This window comes from Antedon bifida, chromosome 1 (genome assembly GCF_963402885.1).
Source record: "Antedon bifida chromosome 1, ecAntBifi1.1, whole genome shotgun sequence".
In the NCBI taxonomy this organism is placed as follows: Eukaryota; Metazoa; Echinodermata; class Crinoidea; order Comatulida; family Antedonidae; genus Antedon; species Antedon bifida.
The window spans coordinates 26,690,814-26,714,542 of NC_136226.1; the positions used below are offsets into that span (position 1 = coordinate 26,690,814).

Here is a 23,729-nt window from a genome sequence, read left to right on the forward strand (position 1 = left end):
GGTTTTGTGTGACGCGACTCTATAGTTCACTATGTCGGTCGGTCTGTCTGTCGGTCCGGTATCACTATCGCTTTTCTGTATACTTTTTGAACTGTTTTGATGTACAGAAAAGTGTTAAAGTACATTACTTTTTAAAAGTTAATTTTTAAATTAAGAGAGCACGCGACTTATGGCTGTTGGCCTTGTTCTTTATCTTTTGTGGTTCACCACCACCTTTATTCATTCAATGTTTCATTACATAATTTCTAAACATTTTCTACCTTTTTTCGTTATTTTCTGTTTTTCCTCATTGATATCATAATTTTAACCTTTAGTATCATACCATTAATACAAAGTATTAACATGCTTTTTTTGGTTAAATCCACTAAATCCAATTGTATATTAATTAAAAGACTTAACTACATACATCAAATGCATTGTACATGTACACACATGTAAACATACACATTCATTTATATATATAATTTTTACAAATTTAACAAATATGAATTACCGTATTTATTTATTAATAATATTATAAAGACTTTTAAGTTTGAAGTCAGAGTTGTTGGGAAGGCGGATTTATCGCGTTTAATATTAATATGCACTCTTTGTAAACGCACCTGACTTAATCATGACAGGAACATTGTGGCGGAGATAAGAAGGATCATAAATTAATTTTACCTTTTGCAACAAATCACAAGTTTTAACCTACTAAGCGGAAACACTAAAATGCTAATACTTTTATTTTGTTTTAGACTCTGGAACTAATCCCGGATTTACTTGGCCGTGTAGGATAAAAGCTTCTACTGAGCTGCCAACTAACGTTAAGAAAATAATGTTAACAAAAATTTGCGGATAAAACATACCGCTTATGTCGTAGAATGGCTGTTACCGTTTGATGGATTATATTGTAGACGTAAAGTGACACATTTCTATGTAATAACTACTTTATACTATGTTTGACATGATAGAATGACTATCATTGGATAGGTATATCAATACAAAATAGCCAGACACGTTGATGATGAGTTGACATTTTACTGAATGTTTAGTTAGGCCTATATCAGTCGAACTTGCATAATATGAATAGAAAATAGTCAATACCTGTTGACATTTTTCTGAAATACTTTCGTTAGCTGTATATCATTCAAAATCGTATGTTTTTCTACCTTTTAAAACGTAGCTTTGATCGTAAATGGGGCTTAAGATTAAAAATTAGTCGTTCGTAGGATCATGGATGAATTATAGTACGATGGACAATACGACAGCAACTACGAAGAAATACCGTATCATTCTGCACATGCGCATGAGACCAAAATACATTGTGATAGTGTCCACGCAAATAAGTTTATTGATAATCTTATAAGATGGGCTTCCATTTTACCAACAACCGTAGTAAACAACGCAACGGATAAACAAAACACGTGGCATCACATGCCAGGTCCTAACAAAACACTTTGGCGAAGTCCGAAAAGCCAGCCAATTCTAGAAAAAAAAATGTTTACGATGAATAGTTCCTCGACTAATTATAGAATGACAATATTGTTGGAACTTTTAGTATTTTGTGATTTTAAAATTGATTTAAAAGAATTTAAGTATTATGCTTTAAACGATGTTTTGTCTAGGCTGGCGATCGCCTAATGTCCAGGCTAGACGATTAAATCACAATTTAGATTAACTTTTGTAAATACTAATACTTGACGTTCAGGGTAAACGAGTATAAATGTAGCCTAAAACAAAGTTATATTTCAGCAGGCAAGAAACCTTCCAATTTAATTGCCATAGTTTGCTGCTGACTATTAGTGGTTCAACAAATACTAGGAAATATAAGCAATCACTGAAACGAATGACTTCTTTATTTCGTGTATGTTGAATTTTTAGCAGTCAGATAACTGCTTTTACGTCAGTTTTGATCTTTTGAAATACTAATGGGGTTTACTTCAGTAATTTAATTTTCGTCTTGAGTTAAATCCATGAATACATGAAATCAACTAAGTTACTTAACAAAGGTCAGGTCATTCTGACAAATCCATTATCGTGATTCGTATGACTTTTTTTCCTTGAACATTTTATTTGAAAATAGAGTATGTTAGGAGAACATTCTCTTAATTTTTTACGTACATACGAGTAAAATAATCGTTCATATCAATGTATAACATAATTTGCTGTAACTCTACAAAGAAAATGTAATCGATTGGAAAGACATAATCACCGGTAGGCCTCCCGTTGGTGGAAACATTCTGTTTTGTCACTATCCACTTTCTGTTTTCACCATACGTCTCTAAAAAATTCATTTTGCGCATGCTCAGAAACATAAATGAAATGCGCATAGTAGACATCAACTAGACGCGTGCGTGTAAAAGCTGTTCCAATGATACAGATACACCCGTCAAATATTGTTCCGCTTTCAGATTCATTTCATGAATTTCGTCATGAATTTATTTTCCATAGAAATTTGAATAATCCTTACATCTACAATGTACAGATGGAGTGGAGCTTGTTGGTTAATAAGCTCGGCTACCAATCCTCATAGGTTCAAATCATGTCGGATTGGTTTTTGACAAAAACAATTCAACTTCATTACTTAATTATGAAGACTTTGTTAATGTATGGCGTATTGTACTGTGTTTGTCCTGCTGAGGATCGCCACCTTTAATAAGGATTATGAATGAATTCGCTTATGGTTATCATTGGCAATTTGCCTAAATATTGGAAAAAACAGGTACAACTGCATTACTATACTCTCGAAATGTTAAGATAGAATAAGCTAAAATAAACCAATTAAGTACTGTAGTTTACTCTTTTAGGCCTAAGGAGTTAGTAGACCTTTTACAATTGAGTTGTTCATTTGGAGCACAAATTGGCAGTCAGTCACAATATATCCTATGCGAAAGTAGTATAATAACATGTCTCTCCAGGCCTACAGGACTTAGTTCGCACACGTGTTATAGTTCTTCTCCCATGGTTCGTTTCTTTCCTTGCGGCAAGTGTACAATCGACGTTCTTAATTTTGGAAACACGAAAATAAAAACGTACTGTGCAATGATGAATGATAAGTCAACTAGCCTGTCGACAGCGACGTCGTGCATTAAAATATCGATTCCACATCCTGTCATCTGACTTTAACTGATCAAATTCTAATCCTCTAGTATACATTTTAATGATCGTCAGATTGTCGCTAACCTCAACATGTCGATAAGTATTGAAATAGTTTTAAAAGAATGTTTAGACATACGCCATCGCAGTGAAATAGGCCGAGCTTACTTCAACTTCACCTGCTTTGGACCCCTAAAATGTCTTGTCTGTTACTATTCTTTTGTTACTGTCAGTAAAACCTCTACTAAAGGAATATCTTCGGACCCAAGTGTTTAACATGTATGCATACGTTCGTTTCATGGTAAAGTGTTCCCTTAATAGGAATATACCTGAATAGAGGTATTCCAAGTGAAGGGGTTCTACATTGATTTGTTTTGATCGATTATAATGTATATATTATTATATATATATTGTCAATTACAAGTACGTTCTGGGCGAGGCACATTTTATTTGTATTTGTATTGCACTTATTCTTTAGTTTCTTTTGCAGGAACTCTAGTTATGTCCTGTTCAGGTATTCTTCATTCTTCAAAATAATCTGTACAGTTTTAGTGGATTCAATGCCCAGGCTAAATATTTCATAGTTTTAACTGGCTTTGCATCATTCCATCTTATCAGTCTTAAACATGTATTTTCTTTAGTATCGTAATCATTTACAAATCTTCTATCTATCTTTAAAAGTATATTTTAAACATTTTAGCGCTGTTATTTGTGACTTTTTAAGCCTATAGCTTCTATAGGTCAAATCTCTCAAATCCCATCTTGAATTTATCGATTTTGTTGCCACGTATGCTTAAAAACAAGTCTTTTGACACTAGTACCAAAATGCACATGTTATTGATACCATCATCTTTCGACAGGTTTACAATAATCATAGAGAAAATATGCTGTCATCAGTGGCATTATTCGTTGGTAAACAGAGCCGTTTCATGATTTTCTTCACCTTGAGCTTAGATTCTGTTTTCTGTGACCGCATTCTTTTATGACTATAACTGTATATCTCTTAAATCCGTATTTTTTATACGCGTTCTGATATAACTCAGAGGCAAAATTACATTATGATATAGTTGTTTTCAAACTTAAACTATTTCCCTACGTTTCCCGTTTCTTCTTAATAACATTCAGCTGTGGAGTGATTAACAGTATTACACACCAGTTATAAAGCCTGATTTCAACATCAATATAAAAAGGTCAAATTGGATTAGGCCTAACTTTCATTTTTTACGTAGCAGTTCATTTTTATATGTTTTATACTTTTTATGCTGTGCTAGTGAAGTAGTACTCATCAAATGGACCTAACAATTTTAGACGTTATCGTGAAGTATGATTTGAGAACTACGTATTGGTAGACCCAGGCGATTTGTTTGATTTTTAAAAGCCTGAAGTTTTACGGAAATTCAGAACTTTTACTTTCGAAATTTTCTCGGTGCAATGTCCCTGTTTTACTTTATACTTCCTCCTTAATATTAATTTGTGAAACTTTCCTATTTCTTGTCTCTATCCTCAATCCTTATACAAAGTAGTTTACACGTTGATCTAGCAGGTGTTAGGACTTTGCCAATATGAATTTCAATTTTGGATAGCAGAAGTTATGCTGATATTAAATGATCCATTCTATTTTGGAGAGCAAAAGACATGCTAATATTAAATGATCCATTCTATTTTGGAGAGCAAAAGATATGCTGATATTAAATGATCCATTCTATTTTGGATAGCAAAAAATATGCTTATATTAAATGATCCATCCTCTTCAGATATCAGAAGTTATACTGATACCAAATAGTTCATTTTATGTGGATAGCAGAAGATATATAAATGATCCATCCTTCTAGGATGTCAGAAGTTTTGCTGATATTAAATGATCCATTCTATTATGGATGGCAGAAGTTTTGCTGATATTAAATGATCCATTCTATTATGGCTAGCAGAAGTTATGCTGATATTAAATGATCCATTCTATTTTGGATAGCAGAAGTTAAGCTGATATTAAATAATTCATCCTCTTCGGATATCAGAAGTTATGCTGATACCAATAGTCCATTCTTATGGATAGCAGAATTTATGCTGATATTAAATGATCCATCCTCTTCGGATATCAGAAGTTATGCTGATACCAATAGTCCATTCTTATGAATAGCAGAAGTTATGCTGATATCAAATTATCCATTCTATTTTTGATAACAGAAGTTATACTGATACCAATAGTTCATTTTATGTGGATAGCAGAAATTATGCTGATGTTAAATGATCCATTCTATTTTGGGGATAGCAGAAGTTATGTTGATGTTAAATGATCCATTCTATTTTGGATAGCAGAAGTTAGGCTGATGTTAAATGGTCCATTCTATTTCGGATAGCAAAAGTTATGTTGATATTAAATGATCCATTCTATTTTGAATAGCAGAAGTTATGCTGATATTAAATGATCCATTCTATTTTGGATAGTAGATAGGCTGATGTTAAATGGTCCATCCTATTTTGGATAGTAGAAGTTATGATGATATTAAATGATCCATTCTATTTTGGAGAGCAAAAGATATGCTGATATTAAATGATCCATTCTATTTTGGAGAGCAAAAGATATGCTGATATTAAATGATCCATTCTATTTTGGATAGCAAAAAATATGCTTATATTAAATGATCCATCCTCTTCAGATATCAGAAGTTATACTGATACCAAATAGTTCATTTTATGTGGATAGCAGAAGATATGCTGATATTAAATGATCCATCCTTCTCGGATGTCAGAAGTTTTGCTGATATTAAATGATCCATTCTATTATGGCTAGCAGAAGTTATGCTGATATTAAATGATCCATTCTATTTTGGATAGCAGAAGTTATGCTGATATTAAATGATTCATCCTCTTCGGATATCAGAAGTTATGCTGATACCAATAGTCCATTCTTATGGATAGCAGAATTTATGCTGATATTAAATGATCCATCCTCTTCGGATATCAGAAGTTATGCTGATACCAATAGTCCATTCTTATGAATAGCAGAAGTTATGCTGATATCAAATTATCCATTCTATTTTTGATAACAGAAGTTATACTGATACCAATAGTTCATTTTATGTGGATAGCAGAAATTATGCTGATATTAAATGATCCATTCTATTTTGGATAGCAGAAGTTATGCTGATATTAAATGATCCATTCTATTTTGGATAGCAGAAGTTAGGCTGATGTTAAATGGTTCATTCTATTTCGGATAGCAAAAGTTATGCTGATATTAAATGATCCATTCTATTTTGGATAGCAGAAGTTATGCTGATATTAAATGATCCATTCTATTTTGGATAGCAGAAGTTAGGCTGATGTTAAATGGTCCATTCTATTTTGGATAGTAGAAGTTATACTGATATCAAATAATAAAACAGTTATGTTGTTGCAATAAAAAGAAATCTAAAGAATCAATAATTTTAAAAAGCTACTTGGCAAAGCACGGATAAGCTATGGTTAATTGGAGTTAAAGCAATCAATAATGACCCTTTTCATCCCGGATTCTTCCCACTTTAACATCTTCTTCTTTTGGCCTTACCTTTTTTATAATGTTCTATGAAATTAATTTTACTGAAATGAGTTACAATCATTGTAATCTTTGAACACTTCTTATCGTTGACTATTAAATATGAATAATTCTACCTTTTTTCTTTTACAATACAATTAGTGTTACAGATTACCCAGAACAGCAATGGATAAGTTATTTAGAATTGGGTTTTAGTTAAATGCAGATTACATCTATTTTCAAGATCGTACGTGAAATTCCATAATTAAATTTAAATAAAGTATTTATTCATGTTTCGTTTCATCTATTATGTTTGTCTGTTGTCGTTTTGACATAATATCATTTGTCATACTGTTTTCTCTCCGTGTATGATTTCAAAATGGTAAGAACATTCTCCCATGTGCACTCTTACTGCACGATTTACCACAAAAAAAAACCATAATTATTCGACAAGGTATGAATTCCTTGTTTCAAATGTATCTCTGCGTTCAGTTAGCTGAAAACGTCTTCACAATGATGAATTCTAATATCACTTACGGGGATTTTAATAAAATATCGTAAGAGAAAATATGACAGTAGCAGACGACCATTGGTTGGACTGTGTTATGTCGTAGATCAATGTATGCCTTTAGCAGAAATCTGCCATACTGCTCGTTACACAGCTGCTATGGGCTCCACTTATGTCATAAACGAACTAAACCTCAATAACGAACGGAGTTAAATTAATCTTAGAAGCAAAGTACGCAAGAAAACAAATCAGTAACTACAGTTTTCTATTTTGTCTTAATCCTTTTAAGTTACATTACGTATATTAATTTTTTAATTAGTATTATTGGTAATTGTTCTGCTGACGTTTATTGTCTGGTAATTATTTATTTATGTATTTTTTTTTATTCATGGAAATATTTTGAAACAGCACAGTATGTTGAGTGTGCCAGTGAGTGGCGGATTAGGTTAGAGGACCACTGCTCACACTCAAAGCATACATAATATGAATCAATACAAATTTAAAATTATCAATTAATTAATTAGCATAATAACTTGAAAGTGATGCATTTCTAATTTTCTAACTATCAGTTATCAGTTCCACATAAACAATTCTGGTTGTATTGTTTTCTTCCACTTATTTCCATTTCCGAAGAAGAATAACATTTTTTTGCTGATTAAATATTATCTTTACGAATATGTTGAGTTGAATTTGTTATTGTTTTTCTTTTCTACCTTTATCTCCACTTTGGGAGGATTGAATAACAAATTCTATTGATGGTTTACTATCATTGTGAAAACAATGTTTTACAATTTTCACAAATTTAATAATAAGTATCATCAAATTATTGTTATTTGTATTGTTCAGTAATCATTTTATTATTACTTACCATTTGATGAAGAATAATATCATTGTATTAATTGTGTATTATTATTATTATTATTATTGTGAATATAATTATGATTTGTTTATAATTTTCACAATTAAATTCCATCGATATACACAAAGTATATGGCTGTGTGTATTGTTCAGTGACCAAGAAAATCTTTTTGATGTGGAAAATTATAAATTGTGTACTGAGCAAAACCCATTATTGAAGTATAAAAAGTACAACAATTGTCATACACACATTTATTTCTTTGTTTCAAAGTGTTTACCCTGGGCTAAACACACAGTTGAGAGCAATTAAGAAAAGCCTTTCACAGGACAAACATACATCATAATGAATACAATGTTACTGTGACGTAGCCTATGACGTGGCGTAATAAAATAGAACTCTGACTGATACACATCCTGATGGAGAAAATATCAATTGCAACATGTAACCAGATAAACTAGTATCTTTCAATTTGTTAGAACCCGGTAACCAGAATTTGAGAGCAAACAACTATACAAAATCTTCAGCATATCTTTATATTTATATATATATATATATATATATAAACAAATCAGGCAAAGAACATTAATTCTAAACCGCCCGGTGATATACTGAAATTTAATTAATTAATTTGAAACGATAAAGATGAGGAAATCTGTGAGAATGAGAAAAAGTCGCCCCAACCGAGACTCGAACTCGGACCGCCTGCTTGATATGCAGATGTCCTAACCATTAGACCACTGGGGCTTTCATGGTATTGTTCGAACTCGATTGGATAGCGACTCTTTAACATTCTCGGCGTGGTACGGCGGAACAGCACTAGTCCTCAGTTGTACGCACGCGCACCAGAGATCAAATTGATACGCCCTCATCTTACAGTATTTTTATTCACGAGGCGGGATCTCCGAAGAGATACTTTTATATATATAAACAAATCAGGCAAAGAACATTAATTCTAAACCGCCCGGTGATATACTGAAATTTAATTAATTAATTTGAAACGATAAAGATGAGGAAATCTGTGAGAATGAGAAAAAGTCGCCCCAACCGAGACTCGAACTCGGACCGCCTGCTTGATATGCAGATGTCCTAACCATTAGACCACTGGGGCTTTCATGGTATTGTTCGAACTCGATTGGATAGCGACTCTTTAACATTCTCGGCGTGGTACGGCGGAACAGCACTAGTCCTCAGTTGTACGCACGCGCACCAGAGATCAAATTGATACGCCCTCATCTTACAGTATTTTTATTCACGAGGCGGGATCTCCGAAGAGATACTTTTATATATATAAACAAATCAGGCAAAGAACATTAATTCTAAACCGCCCGGTGATATACTGAAATTTAATTAATTAATTTGAAACGATAAAGATGAGGAAATCTGTGAGAATGAGAAAAAGTCGCCCCAACCGAGACTCGAACTCGGACCGCCTGCTTGATATGCAGATGTCCTAACCATTAGACCACTGGGGCTTTCATGGTATTGTTCGAACTCGATTGGATAGCGACTCTTTAACATTCTCGGCGTGGTACGGCGGAACAGCACTAGTCCTCAGTTGTACGCACGCGCACCAGAGATCAAATTGATACGCCCTCATCTTACAGTATTTTTATTCACGAGGCGGGATCTCCGAAGAGATACTTTTATATATATAAACAAATCAGGCAAAGAACATTAATTCTAAACCGCCCGGTGATATACTGAAATTTAATTAATTAATTTGAAACGATAAAGATGAGGAAATCTGTGAGAATGAGAAAAAGTCGCCCCAACCGAGACTCGAACTCGGACCGCCTGCTTGATATGCAGATGTCCTAACCATTAGACCACTGGGGCTTTCATGGTATTGTTCGAACTCGATTGGATAGCGACTCTTTAATATATATATATTATATAATATTTATTATATATTTATATATATATATATTTATATTTTTGTTGGTCACTCCTTTTGTTTCCCTTTTTCTCGTCTTTTTGTATTTGTTATCGTTCCCGTTTTTTAAGTGTTGAGGGCCTCATGCATGTCATCCCCGGCTGTTTTGAGTCACCCTCGTAAACATCCTCCAGTTTAATGAACGAGTGGTCAACCTCTATTTAGGGACACCCCTATTAACGAGACACTGTTAAATCCCGAAGATGCCCCCTTAATAGGAATTGCACTGTATATTGTTATACCGGATAATACCCCAATAAAACAAACAATGGAGGAAACTAACAGGAAAGTAAACCGACCCGTAGGAAGACCAAGAAATAACTGGATGAACCAAATAAAGAAAGACTTACAAGAACATGTAGACACTAACACAATAACAAACCATCCTGCCATAAACAGACAAAACTGGAAACAAATTGTGGAAAGCGTAATGTCGGAAGACGGAAAACGTTAAGAAGAAAACATTGCATGAATGTGTACAGTGATATTGCTTTATGTTGTTCTGCTTCATGTGTATCAACATGTCAAATTTTCTAACAATTGAAAATAATGACATCATCTTTGAAAGTAAAGCTCTTAATTAATATACTTCTACTTGACATAGATTTGTATATACGAATTCTTGTTTTTTGTATCCACATATAATTGAGTTTATAGATGGCCATTTATAGTAAATGACATTTATTATGACGTCACACAAGAAATGGGTCAAATTGTCATTATCAATGCCAATGTATCTCTTCGTGTGTTTCTTTTCCAAACGTCAATCGATTGGTGACATTCTGTAAAAAATATACATTTTTCATTCAATTCATTTCATTCAAAGTAACATTTATTTCTCTTTATAAAGTTAATAATAAAAAAACTTAACAATAATTTGATTAAAGTAAGAGGGGCAAAATTTAAAAAAAAAGAGAAAATCTTGTATGAGGCTTGTATGAGGCAGCCCATAACACTAAAAAAGAAACCCGGACACACGGGAACCGACAAAAACTGTAATGAAGACTTTTACTTTCAGAGTACCGAAAAATGCAACATTTAAAAACTACAATAAGTGAAAGGATAGTTACACATAACTAGATAAGAGGTGTCGTTTCAATTTAAAAGAAAAACTCTTCTTTGATAAAGAACTTTTGATGGGATATCATCCATTAAGGAAAACAGTATAGAACCTAGACTATAATACTATATAATTCCTTTGCGATTTGAGTAACGAAGGGAGTCTACAATTTGAGAATAACTCTGTTATAATGTCAAGACGTCAAGAGATTATACGCTGTTTATTGAATTAACTTATTTACATAATAAATGCATATTTATAGAAATCACAAGAAAATATGTTTACAAGCCTCAGGAAAGCATCATTTTATTTGACAGCGGCGCTTTCTCGACTGAGGCGCTCATTCAATCATTTACAGATTTAGAACAATAATATACAAATTACAGTCTACGCATGCGCATATGATGGTCACGTCTGAAAATATGGTTAAATTCGAATGTATATTCAGGTATATAATTATGTTGTTGTCAATTAAACTGAAGATGAAATTCTTATACCTAGGGCAAATTTAATGGACTGTATACATTTTTAAATGTTGACGAAATAAACACATTTGCGATTGATGCATTGCTGTCAGATTTACAAACGTTATAGTAAAGTACACTGGAGCTGCTTTGTTACAGTCGATCATTTAAGTGATGGTACATTACTGTACTGTACTGTACCAAATCTTTAGAAATAAGGTTCCAAGTACGGTGTTTCAGTTACCTGTGATTTATTTTTGACAGTATTAATCTGCTGTTTTGTCAATGTTGCAATTTATATGGGCAGTAAAAAGACAACAAGACTATACCTAAATAGATCCGAACCTTTTATTTTTATTATTCGTTTGCGTTAGATACTGTGGTCTTAGAATCAATGCATTAAACACCAGACAACTAGACTACTAGATTCCTTTCTAGCCTTTTGTAAGATAACAACAATTGTGTAGTTTGTAAATAATAACATTGAAATGTAGACACTCTTAATTCCATTGTATGACATAAAAGAAAATGGAAAAGATTGTGAAGTTTGTCCTTGTGAATCTGATAACTTGTAAATTGTCATTTATAAGAATGTTTGGTGTTACTATTATCGAAATCTGGAGTGGATGCATATACCACAGTGTACTTAACCTAAATGGTGATATTTGAAATCCTTCGGATTATAAAGTTGAGAAAGGTTCATACTTTTGAAAGCTCTTTATAGTCTCATAAAAGCTGCCGTGTATATATACTTAAAAGTTGTCAACAGCTTGGATCTTATTAGTAGGCCTACGTAGTAGTTGAGAACCACATCATTTTAAGAATAACATCATTTCGTCACAGAGCCGACTTATCTCAAATAGTATCTGACATAAATAACAACTATAGACCAGAAGATTGAAAGATGGAGAAATGAATTGGTCTATTCGTTTTACTGTACACAGGATGTAGTAAGTATACCAATGCCATTATTTGTTATGCATTTCCTTTTTCAGGGTGAATCAAAATATGGTGAACGGATGCCTCATTTTAAATTATACAAATAAAATGTATATAGGTACGGTGTATGTGACCTACATTGTTCCATATTTGATTGTTTTCCCTCTTTTTTTTGTAGAATTATTTTCAGATTTTACAATTGAATGAGCATCTTTTTTAAAATTTTATATTTTAATTTCTATGAGTTTTGTTTTATAGTGTTTGACATTTCATTGACTTTGTGAATTGTACTATAGAATATTTTGCTCGTAACGTAGTTCTTATTGGAAATCTAAGCTTTTATTTTATCAGTTGTGTAATGCAATACATAAAATGTATGGTTGTCGTGAACGGAATTACAATACAGTACTAGATAATATATGCCACCCTATTATCGTGGATGAACCTTCTTGAGGAAATGTGTGACTGTTAGTATTACTATCAGCAATGTTCATTTTATTATGCTTCCTGGCATTACATCATTAGTTCAATGTTCAGTCGTCATCTGTCACAAATTAACTGCATGTAACTTCACAGAATCAACTCAATCCACCAATACAACTTTACGTATACAATATATGTAATTTGGATATATTAGCGCCAGTTGTTATGGGAAGTGGGGTTTTAATAATAATATCCTGGATTGATAATAAGCATAATGTTGTGAAAAATCTAAGCACTGTACATATTTTTACCCCGATCATTTTTGGAACAAACATGTATGAAAACTTACTCCCATAATGCAGCTATGCAGTAATTTGTGGAGAGAGGCAAACGGTAGCGTGTCTTGCGACGAGCGTTGGATTTGAACCTATGATCTCACTGTGACACAAACCCTTTTCATATACTACTTTTCATATACTATTCCAAAATTTAGCATTTGAACAAATTGCGCAAAACATACTGAACATGTGCTAGTAAATGTTAAATGAATTCAGTGAAATTACATGGTTTTACATTTGGAAGATTACAGCGATTATCTTTATAATTAAAATCTCTAACAATCTTTATTATCATCGAAATAAAATTTCACATTTTTCTATTTTTAAGAAACACAAATAACTTCAGTTCATCAATCACCCATAAATATATCTGTTCGATAATTCGCAGTTTTTTCTGTACAGGGTAAATTTCGTCGTCATAAACATTGATCTAGTCAAGATGAGTTTGGTTGAGCTAGGGGGTAACTTATTACAGATCGTTGTCAGTCACATAATTATTTTGATATAGACCTCCTACCCCCAGTATTAACCACTTCAGGTGTTTTAATTAATCATGTTCACCTTTCATATTAGACACCACACCACCTGACGACAAATGTCGATAGTGTAAAGCTTGTTTTCCACTAGACCAATTTATTCACGCTCAACCATTTCCACTACAAGAACGATAACTGAGATGTTCATATCCATCGCCTGTCTGCTGAGTTTTTCGATTCACATAAGTGCTCATGAACGACGTCATTTCCTAAACTCGGATGCGCAATTTTTCGCGTTGACCGTTGGCCAATAAGAAATAATATAGATTCTATATTTTAGTTTGCGTGATCGGTTTACGAAGTGATATTGACGGACCTAATTTTGTTTGTGAAGTTTTTTACATTGGCCAGCTAGCCTATTTACTCATAGGCCTAACATCTGTTTTCGCTGAAATTCAAATATATAGTAATTCCTCGTATGTTTATGTAACAACATTTGACGAAATTCTTATAATAAACAGAAAATTGTGAGGTTAACTAATTCGTATTTCCAAAAATTCTGATAGAATTTTTAAATATTTAAAAATATAATTAACCACGTGTAGGCTACTGTAACGTGTACAACAGCGTAGGAATAACAAGCGAAGAACATTCTTATAGGAAATCAGTACAACATCAGTAAATGTTATTTATCTTGTTTCCCCCTTTCTCTTCCCATCCATATCACATGCGTCAGCTTATTTATATTCATATTTTATCACATCTGTTTTCTCAGTAATTCAAATATGTATGTTTATATATGTAATGTCATTATTTGACGAAATCAAATAAACAGATGAATATGATAAATATTGAAAAGTGTGTATTGCCGAGGTTCTTGGATCAATCCACTCACTTAAAACAACTGGGGATTGTAACATGATTTTTCCCACTGCCTGCAACGAGAATGGTATATCAATCATGAACGCTTTTAATCAAATGGGTAGAATATCCATTCATATTTAATATTTGTTTCATAAAACACCTACTGTGAACACTAGGCCATTAGATAGACCCATCAAACAGATACGGCTCTCGGAATTTTGCCGCGGAGAAGAGTAGTTATAAACGGTGCGCACTTAAGATTGATTCCCACTATATAGGACGCAACGCAAGGTCGTAAGCCGCAAATTGACCAATCAAAGCTGGTGAATGATGGATTATTCGAATTGTTGTTTGTGATTGGTCAATTCGCTTACATTACGGCTTACATCCTTACGTTGCGTCCAAATGAGGACCAAGCTTACAGGCTGGATTAAACGCTCAATAGTCGTTGTATAAAAATCCCAAATTTTGAGATTTAAAAAAAAAACAAAACGTACCACCAATGGTACCATCTGAACCTTAAATGTACCAACTGATCGTAAAGAAAATAAATAAAATTAGTATTACAATAATAGTTGTTTTTTTTCCTACTTGATAAATACATTTATTTTAAGAAAATAATTTAGCATCCAGTAGGGAATGGACCACTGCCTTGCTTTTTCCTCATATCTCGACTTTAAATGTGCTAAATGTAGGCCTATCACCCACGGATATGGATATGTGACACAGAAACATAAGCAGGCGGGATCCATTTTCAATCTTATGGTTTATTCGGACTTCTATTTTTTTGGTGTCACGAACTATGGACGGCTTACTACACATCCTTTTGATTTAATACTTGATTATTTTTCTCGAATCTTCCTAAGCACGAGGCTTAATCGCTATACATAAAAAAGGACAAATTATTATTTGGTCGTGCATTTAAGTGGCGTTTCAATCCAGCAGTAATCAGATATATGTCGTATTTGCCAATCATATGTACAGGTAACAAAATCTGTATTTGAATGTTTTAAAGCATATAAGTTAGAGAGGAACTCAATATTTGTGATTTTTTTTGACAAATTATGTATTGACGTATTTCGCAGATATTCTCGTCTAGACACTTGTTTTTGCTTGTTTGTTTTTTTTAAATTTACCTTTCCAATGTTTTATTCACGTGACTTGGTTTGACAACGTTAATACCACCTGATATACAATTTAATTATTTAAACTACGGTACTATAAATAGTGTGTTGTTGAACTTCCTAATGCAGTTATTCTATAACTCTGTTTCTTGAATAATACAGATCACTATGTTTATATAATTCACAAGCTTTTAAATCTTAAATATATAATGTCATTTAAAAATCGTCAGCGTTTCTATAATAGTCTACATTCTGTATTGTGAATTTTACGTTTGGTTGATCAAAATGGGGGTTGAGGAGGGGCGACCGCGGTGTCAGTGTTGAATCAAGAGTGCGGAAATTATCCACAAGCAATAAATGTCACGACACCAAATAAACATACCAAACGAAATTGCCTCTGGAGATCCCTAAACCTGTCTATTATAATTGTGCTACAGGTCAAGCCGGTCTAGTTTTCTTGGTGTGAACAAAAAAACATTTTACAGTCCCAAATCAAACCACTTGAGGTGTTATGTCTAACACAACACGAGTACAAATTAACATAAATTAAAGTTGATCCATCACCTACGGTGCGTTCCAATCACTACACTATTTTTAAAAAACATGATTCCTTCAAAAAAAATTAAGATTATGTAAAAGAACAAACAGGAAAAACAACAAATTATAAGCAATTAGGCCTATATCAAAGCTCTGTCAATTTTATTTAACTGTAACATTATTTTTTCAGTTACTCTGGTCAACTACGACCAAGTATGGAATGTGTATTGCTTAATATTCACTTTACTTAATAAAGCTGAGATAGGCCTAAATTAGTATTTGTTTTATATATACGCTTTGACTTTTAGTTACCATAGGCCTACGATTTGTTTAGTTTATCATGGTCTTCTTTGAACATTGCAATTATTAGATTTAATTTAACTATTTTAGAATTAATAATTCCAATTATTGAATTTATTTGTTAATCAATATTTCAGAATAAAGGAAGCGATTACTCTTTCCATTGTCTTGAAATAGAATATTTGTTCAGGCTCTTGGGTATTTCACGATCCTTCTAGAACAATGAAAACCTTAACTAAAAATAACACATACTTCTGTACCCTATCGAGGGTAAAAAAGTAACTTCTACTGTATTACGTTTTGGATACACCATTCAGGGAGAGGGCATTTATAGCTTAGACCAATGTAATACGTCTTGTACATTAAATTAAATCCATATTAAGTAATTTATCTTGTAAATTGCATTTAGAAAACTAATTCTATTCACACTCACAGCCTAGGTAAACATGTTTTTAAATCAATGGAATCAAGTACCATTGTATGTCAATAACCAGACGAAGTACCACCTACGTAACAACGTGAACTGTTGTTCAGATAGTCTGCTTGGTTGAGAGCATGTATTGACCGGGACAGGTTCATCAGTTTTATAGTTCCTCCATTTTAATTTAGCGATTTTTGTGATTTGCATATTCAAAGGAACGTTGACAATTAGCAATGCATTGGTGTTTTATATGGTTTTAGATAATTATGATAGTTATGATTTGTTCAGTCCACAGTTTAAGGATTTCGTCATAACTTTTGCATCAGAGACAGCACACATAATAATGGTAAAGTAAAACTAAATATTCTTAAAGAAAATTAATTAATTAATGTCTTCAAACAACTAAAAGAGACTTCATAGTTGGCTGCCGATGGCGCCGTAGTTGGCTGCCGATGACACGATAGGACCCTTAGGGGAGAAGAATGTTGTTGAAAAGGTGTAACATCTTAGTCCACAGCGCCTTTGATCACTTGTTGCTGGAATTGGCGCTTTACAAATTCGTATATATTATATTATTATTAATTGTTCAATTAATTGGTGTTTTTTTTGTATCAAATAAAAAAAAACAATTCCAATTGGATCTTATAAACCAGAAAATACAATTTCACCAAAAACATAATTGGAGCAAGCAAGATGTAAACTTAATTTCATTGTAAAAAGTAAACATAGTGTTTAAAAAGCGTGGAAAAATTATTTTAATATGTAGGCTACTAAAACATCAAACATGTCACAACGTTAGTTTTTATGCTGAATATGGGATTTTTGGATTAGATGGTATTTTATATATGATTCAAATTTAAATTGATTTTTACTGTTTGAAATACATTAAAATGTTATTTGATTTGATGCTTGTTGCTGTTGCAAAAAATATGACAAGGAAAATCACAAGTAATATAGTCAAACGGAGTTTTAACCTGAAACATTTTTAGCACTGTCTTAAATATGTTGAATATGAGATTTTTGGATTAGATGATATTTTATAGATTCAAATGTAATGTGATTTTTACGACTTTTTTCTTTTTATTTGAACTACAAAATGTTCATTTGATTTGATGCTTGTTACTGCTGATTGCAAAATACTGACATACGAACATTATGAAAACAATTATATTGGATTAAGCAGATAATATGATGTTAGATGTTAGAGTTACAAAAATATATTACTGATTAACTAATGTTAATCATCTTATGACTGATTAATTGATTGATTGATTGATTGATTGAATACTCAGATACTCGAGGACTCAGATGTTACAACTTTTCAACAACATTCTTCTCCCCTAATGGTCCCGTCATGGCGGTGCTGCAAATTACGGCTCTATTTCTTCTGTCCACGGCAGTGGCTGTGTGCGCTAGTACACCTTATCGTCTCGAAAGATGTAGGCCTACTAGGTTCTTATCCGAGAAGACTATAGTTCTACCCCAGAAGTGAGCAGCCCTCAAACCCTTGTTATAAATGAAAATGATTACGGTTACACTGTCTTAAGAAATCGGCACAAATTGTAAATACTGACATGAACTTAAGCCCTGTCTACATTATCAAACTTGATGTGACCAAATGTGATGTTCCCACTATGGACACGATGACGTCATATCACTACCATATTTGGGCACGTCACACTTCTTTGTCAAATTAGTTTGATAGTGTAGACAGCAAGAGCTTAAGAAGAGTCACAATGAATAATAGTCACACTGAGTTTTAACCCATAAATGTGTACCTTGCTGTTAATGTGCTATTTATCAGTAAGAAGGAAAGTAATGCATTTAACGTGATGACGTTCGTACAGAACATTAGGTTGCATGGGGTAAATGAATGTTCCATGGGAAATGATATTTTTTACGACCAGTGTAACAATAGCTATTCGTTAGGGAGTTGGGTAGCTGTTACTACAATTTACTACAAGGTGAATATTCAGCAAGGTGGCTGACCTGGTGGGGTAAGGGTAGACTTTACGACTGTGATATAGAATAAGGAAATGTGTAGAATGAAATTATATACGGAGGTATGTAACGATATTGTAATGTAATATCATCATTTACGTATCTTACAAAAAATAAACATAAACACACATAGATTGATATTATCAAATTATAAAATTGAAAATACAACAGTTTAGGCCTAGGCCTATGCCCTTTTACAAAAAGTAATGATAAATAATAATAATAATAATAATAATAATAAACAATAATAACAAAGATTCAAGAAGATTCAGAAACAATACATTTTAACTAAATTATTGAGAGTTATACTCTTCAATTGAGATTAAATGGAAGAAAATTTAGAAAGTTACAGTTTCTTCATTGAACTTATTTTACGAAAATCAACAGAAAGTTGTCTATCTATCTATTTATATTTCCCATATATCATTTCATTCATTCAATCTTTTATTTCGGAATATCTGGTCAATAGAAAGTAAAATTACGTATAAATTAACAGATAAACTGTACTGACTCATTACTACAAGACGATGCACTCTCGTCTCATAGATAGCATTCCACCTGGAGAGCATCTTTTACTTATAAAGACATGGTCTATAATCGTTGAGACTAAAACATTTTCACTTAAGTACCGTATGCAATTCTAAATTTCCATAGCATAATACGACATTTTGGTAAAGCCATTATTATCTTGTAATGTAGGCCTTATACTATAGTGATCTACAGGACAGAAAATGTATTAAATTGTATAATACTATACACTAGTGATCATCAGTAAAATAACAACATTATGAGTATTCAATTTCAAGATTGTATATGTACAGTATATTGAAACATCAAATCAAATAACGTAGATCTATTTAAACAGCACACCATTTTATGGGTGTTTTATTAATACATGATCATGTCCTTGTATGTTCAATATGGACTTTTTGAATTCGAGGGTATATTTATAATGATTCATCTGTAATATGGTTTTTAAAATTGTTACCTTGTTATGTCTGCTTCTTTAATCGACAGTACCAGTGGTTATATTTGTTCCAAAATCGGTTAAAAGGGGCTTATATGGAGAAAAAAAGTGCGTTTTGGGGTACAAGAATTATACACAACTGGTACCAATTTTAAAGTAGTTTTTAGTCGCGTGGACGCGACTCTGTAGTTCACTATGTCGGTCTGTCGGTCTGTATGTCGGTCCGGTATCACTATGCGTTTTAGCACGCGACTTATGGCTGTTGGCCTTGTTATTATATAGTTCCGCAAGCACATATATTTTATATCTATCTATCAATATCTATAAAATTATCATTTTTCTAACTTGTTAGAATGGACAGGTTACATGATCTATCTTTGAAGAGGAATTAAGATAATTTACGATACGTATTATCACTTAATCAATGAAAATAGTATGAACAGTGTTGTAAAAAATGCATTTTAATGATATGCACAGGTTAAACGATGGGTCAGACCGGTCAGGCCTAACATACATCTATACATTCCAAATCAGCAGCAAACCGCTGTGTGAACCTACTGTAATTACTACAAGTGACCTTCCACCCTTGGATATTTAATTGTATTGTTATACTCTATATAAAGCATAATATATTACAACAACGGTGCACGGCTGTGCGTGACAAACGGGTGTACTTTACCCAGATAATCCATTCTTTTCTCCGTAAGAATGTAGGAGGATACTTGAAATCTTGTAAAATCAGAAAAGGTGTTGATACTCATTATTTAAATTGTTTGTCTTAAAGATTTAGTGACAGCTATTTCATTTTCGGACACCGCTGCGCATTTGTTCGTCCGTGATTGTATTACGATTTAACATGCGCAGCTTACTAAAGTCAAGGTAAACATTAAATAAAGCTATAAACTACCACATGAAATAAATCAGAAGGTATCTTGTAGAAATCATGACGATATACGCTTGATTGTGTTTTTTTGGAAATCCCAATTACTTAAAAAGTCATATTTTAAATTTTTATAAACGCCTGATATAGGTCTACGTAACAGTTAGATATATTTTTCAAAAGCAAAAGCACTGTTTCGACAATTATCTGTAATTTATCTACAGTTTACTTGTACAGCATTCTATTATACAGTATCACATATGTATCACACCTGAAACCTGTATCATAGGCCACAAGCCCAACCTACATGTACAGAGAATCGGGTGCAACAATAATTTATCAGTAGGCCTATTCAAGTATTGAAAAGTTCTATAATAATATTTCCAGCGTATTTCTTGAATTATATTATATATATAGTACATATTCCGTATATAGTAGTGAAGTATGTATCATCCAATCCATTGGTCCAAATTGGTCGTTGAACATGCGCAGTACTTTGCGCATTGGAGTATATATTTGATTGAAGCCCGAGGAGCGTACACTCAGTCGAGTTATTCAACTAATCTCACTTTTGATTACGCCAGTTGAGGAGGAGTTGTTGTTTTTAAAGGTAGCCGTGTTATAGCCTGCTGTCTTTATCGGTTAGTAAGGCGCGTACGTATACGCGTAGTAATTTCAGACAACCAAGCTTTTATTGACGTTTTGCGGAAAACATTCTGAATGTCAAATTTGTTAGCGTAGATGATTTTGAAAATAGTATTTAGGCTGTGTAATATGAAGATTGTGTTACTGATATTGATGAGGTAAGGTCTCGATTGTGTCTGTTTTAGACAATTTCATTGAACAAACATTGCGTCAAACGTCAATGTAAATTACCAACATAACAATTTATGTAATCCATTGTGGTGGTTACTTCAACATTAGCTCTAGAAGTTAAGTGAATGTACAAATCAATTCTTAAATTTAATTGAGTTTTTATAGTAGAAACACTCGTCAACTGAAGGCTATAACGGTGTAATCAGATTTAATAATGTTGTTCATTAATAAAATACGAGTGTTTTTATTAAACTATTTGGCGCGATGGTATGCGGAGGGCCAATGGGGACCACAAGGGCAAGTGCCTTGGTTTGGTTTGTGAGTAACTTTCTTCCCCAACCAAAAAGGACTCTCTGGGAATACCAATGACCTAAAAGATATTTTATACGCTTTTATGATTTTGTTTTTGGTTTATTCACCGGACTACTAATGAATCATCTTTAACCAAACTTATTATGATAGTTATTTTATATGTTATTAGCTAATTCTATGATACAGTATTTCTTTATGGTATGTATGTTTTGTCATTTTCATTACGAAAATAGAGGGTAGCAAGTCTTATAGCATTACTGAAACTGATGCCAATCTATATTCACGTAATAATGGTGCATGGAGGAATGAACTAAAGCAAGGCCTAAACAATTTGAAATTAAGTGATGAACGTAACCTACCTATAGTTTGCATTGAGATTTTCGAAATTTATGCCAGGTAGGGTGGGTCGGCTGGTTCCCCTCTGCTGAAATGTGTTTAAATCAAGATTGCCTGTTGTGAAATCTTTACGACACCCAGTTGTTTTCGCTGTTCAAAATTGTAATATTTATAAAAGAATGTTAAAATTTATGTTTGTAAATGTAAAGGCTTTTTAAAAACCGATATGATTACGTTATGTCCAAATTTAAGAAGGGTTCCATATTCGAGCGAGTGGTGTTTTTTTCTCCAATTATTCGAGTGCTTGTTTCTATATTATCCGTGTTCCTGTTTCTATTTTGTTTGTTCATATCGTTGGGTTTTCATTCTGAAAAAAATAAGTAATTGTTTTGCCCTTAAAGAGGTATATTGTCCCATAAGCCTGAAGAATAAAAGTGAATGTTATTCACTTTTCTCCATGTTAAGTTTCATCAGGTAAATAACTTTAGTTCGATCCATTTCTTGTTCAAACTATGGCAAGTTTTGTATTCAACAAAAAATATTTTCAATTATTTTTTCAAGGAATAATATATCTTTAATTAGCCAAATAAGCATGATTTTAAAGTTCCAATTTATTACAATAATTGAATTGAATAACATTAGAATATTAAGATAACCAGCCTAAGGACAGTGATGGATTACAAACTTATTATTCAGAATGAAAACATTTCCAAAAGTTATTACGGTATTATCAATTAGAACATAGAAACTATTAGAAGCCTAAAATGTAGGACTGCTCTAGTTTCGGGGTCATGTCACATGACTTAGATTTACCATCCGGACTAACCATAGTATCGTAAAGAAAAGATAATTGTAAAATCAATCCAATGTCTACTAAAATATTTAACAATGTATCAACATGGTTTCGTTCATTCTCAAAATTCGTAATTTCAATTATTTTGTATTCGTTGAAGGAATTCAGCAACAAATATTAGTTTGGATCATCGATTACAACAGATCATTATAGGTTGATTTATGGCATATTACCTCAAGCTATTTCGGAGCTATATTCAATGACGTACAGAAACCATTTTTACAAACCTGTAAGTGTGCAGCTAGTTAGGCTTGCCTATGACGTGATGTTCCTCGTTGTATTTCGGATTATGTGCCTATTACTAGTATTACATAGACATTATCATTAAAGTACCGGTATTCCTTTGAGACCGAACTTGTCGTCCCTAATTTACCGTAATATTCTTTTACAGCAAGTTAAGGGTTAATTTTAGATTGTTGACCGTTTCAGGTCGACACATTTTGTGCCTATGACGTAGAGTAGATTGCTTCTTTAGAAAGCAGGCGTTTTTCCATTTTTTAGAGATAATTGTTTTTGTCAAGCGTATGTAAGCACACTGTACTATATATGTTCATTTTGTATTGTCAAATGAACTGGCTGGTCACTGTACTGTATCTCACAAACGGAATTATATGGCCGAGTATCATTAGGCAAAATTATGTAACTGTACAGTGTCTCACAAACGTGATGTTAAGGTTATCGTTAGGATGATAGCCTATGAAACAGGCGTCACATGTGATACATACT

The 23,729-nt window shown here is 32.7% G+C and overlaps 1 protein-coding gene across 2 annotated transcripts in view; it reads left to right on the forward strand.

Moving 5' to 3' along the window:
• The window catches only part of LOC144848467 (mesotocin receptor-like), a 48,852-nt gene that overhangs the window by 5,418 nt on the left and 19,705 nt on the right, over nt 1–23,729 (forward strand). The window contains exon 1 of one of the 2 annotated variants that reach the window (XM_078705219.1): nt 21,249–21,489. The exons of the other annotated variant lie outside the window; for it this stretch is intronic. The gene's annotated coding sequence lies outside the window, so the exon portion shown is untranslated. Of the gene's footprint in view, nt 1–21,248; nt 21,490–23,729 lie in introns of those variants that run through there. 2 annotated transcript variants of the gene reach the window in all.